The sequence below is a fragment of the Penaeus japonicus genome, unplaced genomic scaffold (genome assembly GCF_977035675.1).
Source record: "Penaeus japonicus unplaced genomic scaffold, GWHDUDI00000001_assembly GWHDUDI00000031, whole genome shotgun sequence".
Lineage (NCBI taxonomy): Eukaryota > Metazoa > Arthropoda > Malacostraca > Decapoda > Penaeidae > Penaeus > Penaeus japonicus.
In genome coordinates this window covers 14476968-14486072 of record NW_028234433.1, presented here as the reverse complement: position 1 = coordinate 14486072, position 9105 = coordinate 14476968, and positions in this window count along the sequence as shown.

The following is a 9105-nucleotide window of genomic DNA, read 5'->3' as shown; positions in this document are numbered from 1 at the left end:
GTAGAAAAAGAAGTAGGAGGAGAAGAAGGAGGAGGAGGAGGAGGAGGAGGAGGAGGAGGAGGAGGAGGAGGAGGAGGAGGAGGAGAAGAAGAAGAAGAAGAAATAAGAGAAGGGGGAAGGGGAGAGGAGAAGGGGAGAAGGAAAAGAAAAAGGAGGAGGAGGAGTTCGTGTTGGCGAAAGAGGAGGGAAGTGTAAAGCAAGAAGGGGAAAAAGGGGGTGAGGAGGAGGAGGAGGATGAAAAAAAGAAGGGGAGGAGGGCTCACCAAGCACGTCTTGAGGTCATGGGAGAGGCTCAACCCACATCGGAACGGAAATATGACAGATCGAGTATACACAGTCTTCCCATATGAAAATTACCTTCTCAATCGATTTCGGATCCGAGTTGCCAGGTCGTCAGATTTCCACGAAAACTCGCGACTCCCGTTTCCTTTTTTTATGAGAGTCATTTTCTCTCATCAACCGCCTCCGCGTTCTTATCCTTTTTTATCTGTTACCTCCGATACTGATTGTTTTTGATGGCGCCTCGAGTTACTACGATCAGGGCGAAGGTACAAGCGGTGGCTGTGCCGCGGGCGGGGGCCATCTGTGGGTAGGGGGAGGGGCAGGGTGAGAGGGACTGTGATAAGGGGGGGGGTATGAGGATGAGGGGGAGGAGGAGGAGGAGGAGGAGGAGGAGGAGGATGGAAGGAGGAGGATGGAAGGAGGAGGAGGAGGATGGAAGGAGAAGGAGGAGGAGGAGGGGGAGGATGGAAGGAGGAGGAGGAGGAGGAGGAAGGAAGGAAGGAAGGAAAAGAAAAAGTGGAAGGAGAAAAGAGTAGGAGACGGAGGTTGAAAGACGGAAGGGGTGGGTGGGAAGGGGAGGGGGGTTAGGGGAAGGAGGAGGAAGAATTGGCGAAGGTCGCGGCGGCTCAACACCTTTGAAAAAAAAATCGTAATAATAGTGAATAACACAGATATTTAGAAAAATGGTGATTAAATATATACATAGGTGAATTATTGTGATACTGATTATTAAGGTAATGATTGTGATATTTTAAAGTATATATCTATATATATGTATATATATATACATATATATGTATATATATGTATATATATGTGGGGGGTATGTGTGTGTGTGTATGTGTGTGTGTGTGTGTGTGTGTGTGTGTGTGTGTGTGTGTGTGTGTGTGTGTGTATGTATATACATATGTATATGTATATGCATACATATACATATATATCTTTTCATATTTATTCATATTTATACACTTATGTACATATATTTGAAAAATAATCAAATAACTATAAAGGCAAGGTGTGTTATTGACATTTCGATTTAAGATTCCATCTGATACATCATACATTTCTGCTGACGATTGTAAAATCGAAGCGTCAATAATTTATCGTACATTTCAATGTCACTTCCATTCATACTTTTTTCAACACCTGCCACAAGGATGCACATATACATAATACACACACACACACACACACACACACACACACACACACACACACACACACACACACACACACACACACACACACACACACACACACACACACACACACACACACACACACCCCCCACACACACCCACCAACACACCCACACACACACACACACACACACACACACACACACACACACACACACACACACACACACACACACACACACACACACACACACACACACACACACGCAAAATTACCTCCACGAAAGCTATAAAAAATAATCGCCATTCTATAAAATTGATCAACGAACAAAGCCCAGACTTTCTAAACAATCTCGTTGGAATATTTCGGTTTTCTCCTAACGACTTTAGGCGGAAATCACCTCGTTGCTCGATCGTAAAACGGATTACTTACGATTGCCGAACCATCGACAGGAACGATCGGTTCGGAACCAGTAATGCGTTCCTTGGGTGAATATACAATGGCCCTTAAATTATAATGCACGAACTATAATTCACGTGCGATGGAGGAGGGGGGGAAGGGGATGAGGTGGGGGTCAGGAGGGGGAGGGGGTCCATTGTCAAAACAAAGCTGCATGATAACCATTGTGTTCATTCCGGGGAGGTCGTTATAAGGGAAGGTTCTTTGGCCTGAGGAGCAGGTGAGGAGGGTGGTATGAAACAGAGGCAGGCAGAGGCAGAGACTGAGACAGGGACACAGAAACAGAGACAGAGGCAAGCAAATGAAGGGGTAGAAACAGAGACAGGGGCAACGGCAGAGGCACAGACATCAACATAGGCAGAGACAGCCGGACTGACAGACAAACAAATATTCAGACAGACAGAAATCACAAAAGTAAGAAAAAAAAAAGTGAAATAGAAAAAAAAATGTACCATGAAATAGATATAAATAACGAATAAGAAAAAAAAAAAGTAGAATAACGCGATCAAGAAAGCCGAGGTGCAAATGGCGGCGGGAGAGCGAAGCGGATGGACTCGTTTTCACGTCGGCCTGTTTTTTATGCAGGATACAATTAGCGCGCGAAAAAAAGAGTCCCGTTATAGCAAGTATGTGTCTTTTTTTTTCTTTCCTTCTTTCAAGTGTCGCTTTTGCGTCGGTTAATTGTGGATGTAGCGGCTCTTAAGTGTTTGGAAATACGTTACGCATTTCCTGTTTCGTTAATTATTCATCGCCATTACGGAGAGCGTTATATTTATTTTTTCTTTATGTCTTTTTACTGCTGCTTATAATACCGTGAACAAAATTGCACTGGAAGGCCACCTACTCACGAAACAACTTCAGTAGCAAGTTATTATCTTTTTGCAACGAAATATATATAACAAAAAGGGTCTTCGTGATTAGTTGTTTAGATTTATGTCCGTGTTTGCATTGCTGATTAAATTATCTCGAACTGGTCAATGAATGTAGTTCTTGTTCACCTTGACACATTATTATAAACATGAATGTATTAGAATAAAAAAAATAGATGAATTAATAAAATTTCAGGATGGATGCTTATATATAACAGAACATTTAAAGGCAAGGTCCGAAATGTTCATTCCTTTTCTCCATCGTCCAGGCCGAGAAACTCAAAGAAATGCGTTTAAAAAATGAGAAATCTTACGGTAAGAAGTATTATCACCCGGTATCGTAGAGGATTTTTCGGTACTCCGAACACTCCGGAGGTCTCACAGTATAATCTTTCAGCATATTAACTTTGAAAGGCTGAGATAAGTCCTTTTAGAATCTCAAGAACCCACCATATTCGAGGGAAAGTTCTTATCCTTTGATGATATTCCAAAACTCAACAAATTATTTTGAAAAAGATCAAAGAAAAGACAAAAAAAAAGGAAATAGGGTTCAAATTATGGGAGGTGCTGAGCCCTTCCCGAACCTTCTGGATAGCGTTTTATGGCGCTGGTTTCTCTCTCTCTCTCTCTCTCTCTCTCTCTCTCTCTCTCTCTCTCTCTCTCTCTCTATATATATATATATATATATATATATATATATATATATATATAGATAGATATAGATATAGATAGATATATATATACATATATATATATATATATATATATATATATATGTGTGTGTGTGTGGGTGTGGGTGTGGGTGTGGTTGTGTGTATAAATATTTAAATAGATGGATATATATATAGATATGAACATAAAAATACAATGTATATCTGTGTATCTATGTAGTATTCTCTTTCTCTTTTTGCCTGGTTAAAGGAATGTGAAAGAGAAGAAACAACAGGCAAACGGACAGAGAGACTAACTACCAAACAGGCAGAGAGACTGAACAGGATGCGTATGATAACGGTATGTGTCGTTTAAATGGCAGCATGTGGCAGAAGCCGCCCTGAGGTAGCGACCGTGCCCCGTGTAATGGCCGTCACGCCCATTCCTCTTCTCTCGCCGCCCGCGAACCGCCCGCGCGCGCCCCTTCTGACCACTGGGTTAGGGAGAGGAGTTCATTCCGTGCCCGGCGGCGGCGCGCTCGGCATTACGCCTCGGATGTAGGTTATGTCTTGACCTGCGAGCTACCGTCTTGCAGGAGGGAGGGACGACGCGCTCTGCTTTCTTTTTCTCGCGCTTATTGATTCGTGGGAGGGATGGGCTCGTCTGGCGGGGTGATTATGGCGTGTGTGTGAGTGTGTGGATATGTGTGTGTGTGTGTGTGTGTGTGTGTGTGTGTGTGTGTGTGTGTGTGTGTGTGTGTGTGTGTGTGTGTATTATATACATATATATATATATATACATATGTATATATATATTATATATACGCTCACACACACACATATATATTATATATATATAGATAGATAGATAGATATAGATATATAGATATAGATATATTCACATCTATACACATACAAACACACATCTCTCTCTCTCTCTCTCTCTCTCTCACACACACACACACACATACACATACACACTAACACACACACACACACACTAACGCACACACACACACACACTTACTCACTCACTCACACTCACACACACTCACGCTCACACTCAATCACACACACACACACACACACATTCACACTCACACTTACACTCACACTCACACATATATATTTGAATATTAATGATGCATATGTGTGTATATATATAATATCTTTGTATATATTTTGGATATATATATGTGTGTGTACACAAACATATGAATATATTATATACATATAGATACATACACACATGTACAATGGTGTGTGTATAACAAAATTCTCCTCGACGACTCCTCAAGTACTCACATGAAAACCGACCGTCTTCCGCTTGCTGAACCCCCCCCCTACCCCCCATGGTATTCACTTTCCCAACATCCCTTTTTCCGCGATTTCACTTCGACCTTTCGATATCCAAGGCCGCGTGATAGACCTTTTTTCCCACAAGGATCGCCTTGACCTCTCCCCAACCCCTCCCCCTCCTTCCTCCTCCTCCCTCCCTCCCCTCCCCTCCCCGCCCTCCCCTCCTTCTCCTTCCCCTCCTCCTCCTCCTACACGTAAACTCACGCCGGTCTATGGGGAACCTTTGCGGTTATAGTCACGGCCGCGCGTCCTTGGCCGATGGTACCATAGAGTACTTTTGATGCTCGATCAATGATGGTCTGTACATTGCTTGGGAGGGAGACGTTTTTTCATATTCCTTTTTGAAGGAACGACTGTCTCTGATATTATTTTTATTGTTATTGCCGTTATTATCTTTGTTATCGTTGTTTTTGTTGTTCATCAGTTATGATAATGATGGTGGTAATATTAATGACGATAATGATAATAGTAATGGTAAATGGTAATGATGATAAGGATGTTATATTGATAATAATGATGATAATATTTTTTAGTCGTTATTATTAACATTATGACCACAGTCATCACAGAATCTAATTACATGTTAGATTCTCGACTAATATGTCAAAGAAATCATATCACTGTGTCTCGCGTCGGAAGAATCTCGGCGAGTCCCACAGAGTCGTTATGAATTCCCCTACCCCCTCCCCTCCCCTCCCCCCTTCCTCCGCCGTCCGTTTCACTAGGACTTGCCGTCGGATCCTATAATTTTTTCCTGCTCGCCGACCAGACTCAAACCGCCACTCTGATCTTCGGAGTGTCCTGGAGGCTAATGGGTCGCGGTGTCATTAGATTCCTCCTGCTCCTTGACCTTCCACCTTGGGACGTTCTCCTTCCATGTTGCCTCACTGGGAAAGGAGAGAGGGGAGGGGGGAGGGGGAATGGGAAGGGGCGAGGAGGGGCGCGGAGAAGGAAGGAGGGAAGGGACGAGGAGGGGCGCGGAGGAGAAGGGAGGAGGGAAGGGGAAGGGAAAATAGAAGGGGGAAGGGGAAATGTACTGTGAAAAGGGGAGAGGGAAACCGAAATAGAAAGGAGGGAAAGAGCGAGGGAAGAGGAAAGGGGAAAGAGAAAATGGAAAGAGAGAAGGGCAAGTGGAGAAAATGAGAGAAAGCAAATTGGGGGATAAAAGAAGCGGAAAGTGGGAGGAGGAGAACTCGAATTATCCCAGCCCTCTCCTCCACAATTACCCAACAGCCGCCCATGCTTCTAGTGGGCGGTCCTGGGCAGCCTGCGGGTATCCTTCAGATCCTGCGAGTGAGGTAATAACGAGAATTACAGGCAGAACTTCGGCCATTACCGCAATGTTTACCTACCCGCATCCTCGACCCAAACTAGGGTGGCAACCGAGACCGAGCCTTGCGAGGGTGGCAGATGACCGTAATGGTGTCACTGTTCACAGCTCGCAGATTTGTAGGGCTGTGATGACGCGAGGAGGTGATGGCGGTGAAGGAATATGCGGGGAGTTTATTGCGGTTATACGAAATTATATAATGATGAGAAAATGTGTCATGGGTGTCATGACGATCCATCTGCTGTTGCAATAAACAGAGGGTATTTTATCATGAGGAATTTCGTAGGCACTCCATTTTTTTATCGATGGACAGAAAGGAGGTCAAGGAAGTGTAAGAAAAAGGATTGAATGACCCTCGAACGGGCCCAGCGACGGAGGAATGCGGAGGGAAGGATGGCACAGAGTGTAGGATCTTATAATTATCGAGACGTTGATTGTGGACTTGCCGTGATGAGAGGGATGATGATAGATGGTGAGGACTAATGGCCAGCTGGTGGTGACGGCGGACATAGTGGAGTAACGGGAATTCAGGATGGTGTGACTTGCTGGTAAAGGAAGATGGTAAAGTCACGGGAATCCAGGGGCCGGATACTCAAAACTCTGGCAGTTTAAGACGTCGCAGCGGGTTACGCTCTCGTAAGGTACGATGTCCCTACGAGGTCGCAAATCTCCCATACTCAGAGAAAAAATAAAATATCGTAACCGAAAGAAAACCTCATAACCGTAGTTCGATGGGATACCCTCAGATGGCGGGACCATTTCGAATTGACCAATCAACAGTCAGCCCTTTAGACGTAACTACCAATTGGAAGCCACGGTCATTAGGGGGAGGAGCGAGCGAAAGAGAGAGAGGGAGTGGGAAAGAGAGCGAGAGTGAGATATAGATGATTATAAAAACAGATAGATGGATATTTGAATGGATAAATAGACAGAGAGATACAGATATATATTTATGAGTGTATATATATATGAATAAATATATATGCATGTATATATAAATGTATATGTAGTTTGTATGTGATAAATACATACATACATATATATATATATACATGTATATATATATATATATATATATATATATATATATATATATATATATACACCTTTGTCTATGACAAGACACCTTCATTTCCCAAAACTCTATAGTGTATTCAATATTTATTGTCGTCACCTCCACTGGGTAAACGACGAGCGCATTCTATAATTGCTTGTTATCTTCTTTATATCAAGTGGCTAGAGAGAATGGAGGTATTTGTGATACACAGATACAATATAAATTGATATGACGCCTTATACAGTGTCTGGGACAGTCAGTAAATCATAATCTATACAAATCTCGTTTGCACAAGTCGGAACTAGCACGATTTATTTCCGGGTTCACACCGGTACGAGTGCTCGGGACCACCCTTAAGTTACGAGGTGCTGTGACGTCACGCGGGGACGGTTAAAAGTTTTGAGTATGACCCTCGGAGCTCGCAGTTCGAGTTAAGACATGCGCGGCCTGGCTGCGCGGACTTACGACGTCGTTAGCTGTTTTGAGTATCCGGCCCCAGGAAGATATTGTGACATCCAGGAAGGGATATTCAGGAGGAAGAAAGTGAAGTGACGGGAATCCAGGAAGGTGTAGTGACTTGCTCGTAAAGATGGTGAAGTGACGAGAATCTTAAGAAGATGTAGTAGTGACTGTAGCGACTCGTAAGGCGAAAAATGATTCTAATGAGTATGACTGATGCACGGGACAGGCTCTGTTGTTAATAGTGGTTGAACGAAGAAACGGGAGAGTGAAGCGCTGAAGACAGGGCGGCCATTAGTGGTCGAGTGATTGTAGTGATGGTGACGGAGAGAGAGACAAGAGAAAGAGAGCAGGAAGGTGATGGTAATGACAGCCTTTGCGGCAAGAACTGGGATGGTAATAGGATTTTTTTTCCCGTCAAGTCCAAAGTCTGCTGCAAAAGGTACTTAACACGGAGCTCGAAGACTTAGCAAAGAGTAATGGTCTGTCGAAGAAGCTGAATATTTATCACCTTCTACGTCGTTTGTTTGGATTCTCACCTCGTTTGCTAAACTTTACTTGACTTCTCTCATCTTTTACTTAATTTTCTTCGTTTGCTCGACTTTGCTTGACTTCTGTCTTCCTTTGCTTAACTTTATTTGCTTGATTTCTTGATTCGTTTACCTGACTTTGCTGTAGTTCTTTCCTCGTTTGGTAGAGTTCTCTCTTCTTGACTTGTAGTTTTCTCAACTTGACTTTGTTTGGCATCTCTATTGTTTGACTTCTCTGTTAGTTTATTTTCTGTTCCTTGTTTACTTACTTTACTGAGCTTCCTCTTTCGTTTGTTTGACTCCATTAAAAATACACGAAAAAAAATCCTGAGAATTGAAACCGCAGCTTCCGGATTGCAAGTCTCAAGCTGCAACAGAAGCACTTGATCCTCGTCAATAAATGTCAACGAGGCATTTGTAAAATTGTAAGTTCCGCGTGAATAGGGCACCAGTGAAGCACCATCTCAACAGAGGAATATTGGTGCTTCAGATTGTAATTGACGAAAATTGGTGCTTCAGATTGTAATCGATGAAAATTGGTGCTTCAGATTATAATCGGCGATGGGACAAGGGAATGGGACAGAGGCTAATGGCGGCATTCCAGAGCAGAGTGGAATGGAAGAGGCGTTGAGAGCGGATTATATATATTTTTTAAACATTTGTGAATCAAGATGATATTGATCAATTTATTGGATGACTGCTTCCGGGGGCTGAGTAGTTTAGATATTTGTGGGGGTAGATGCTTGAGTAGATGTCTCTTAATTTAATTTTCTTGTCCTTGTAGTATTATTTGACGTTTTTTTTTTTTTTTATATAAATAAGAACTTACACAAAAATGAAGAATCTTGACGTCATACAGGCACAGCGACGCATAGAAGAGAGTAATGACGTTATGCTTGCAATATCTCGGCAACATTCTCTTCTCTACAGATGAAAAACGGAACTTCATGACATGTTACATTTAACCAGA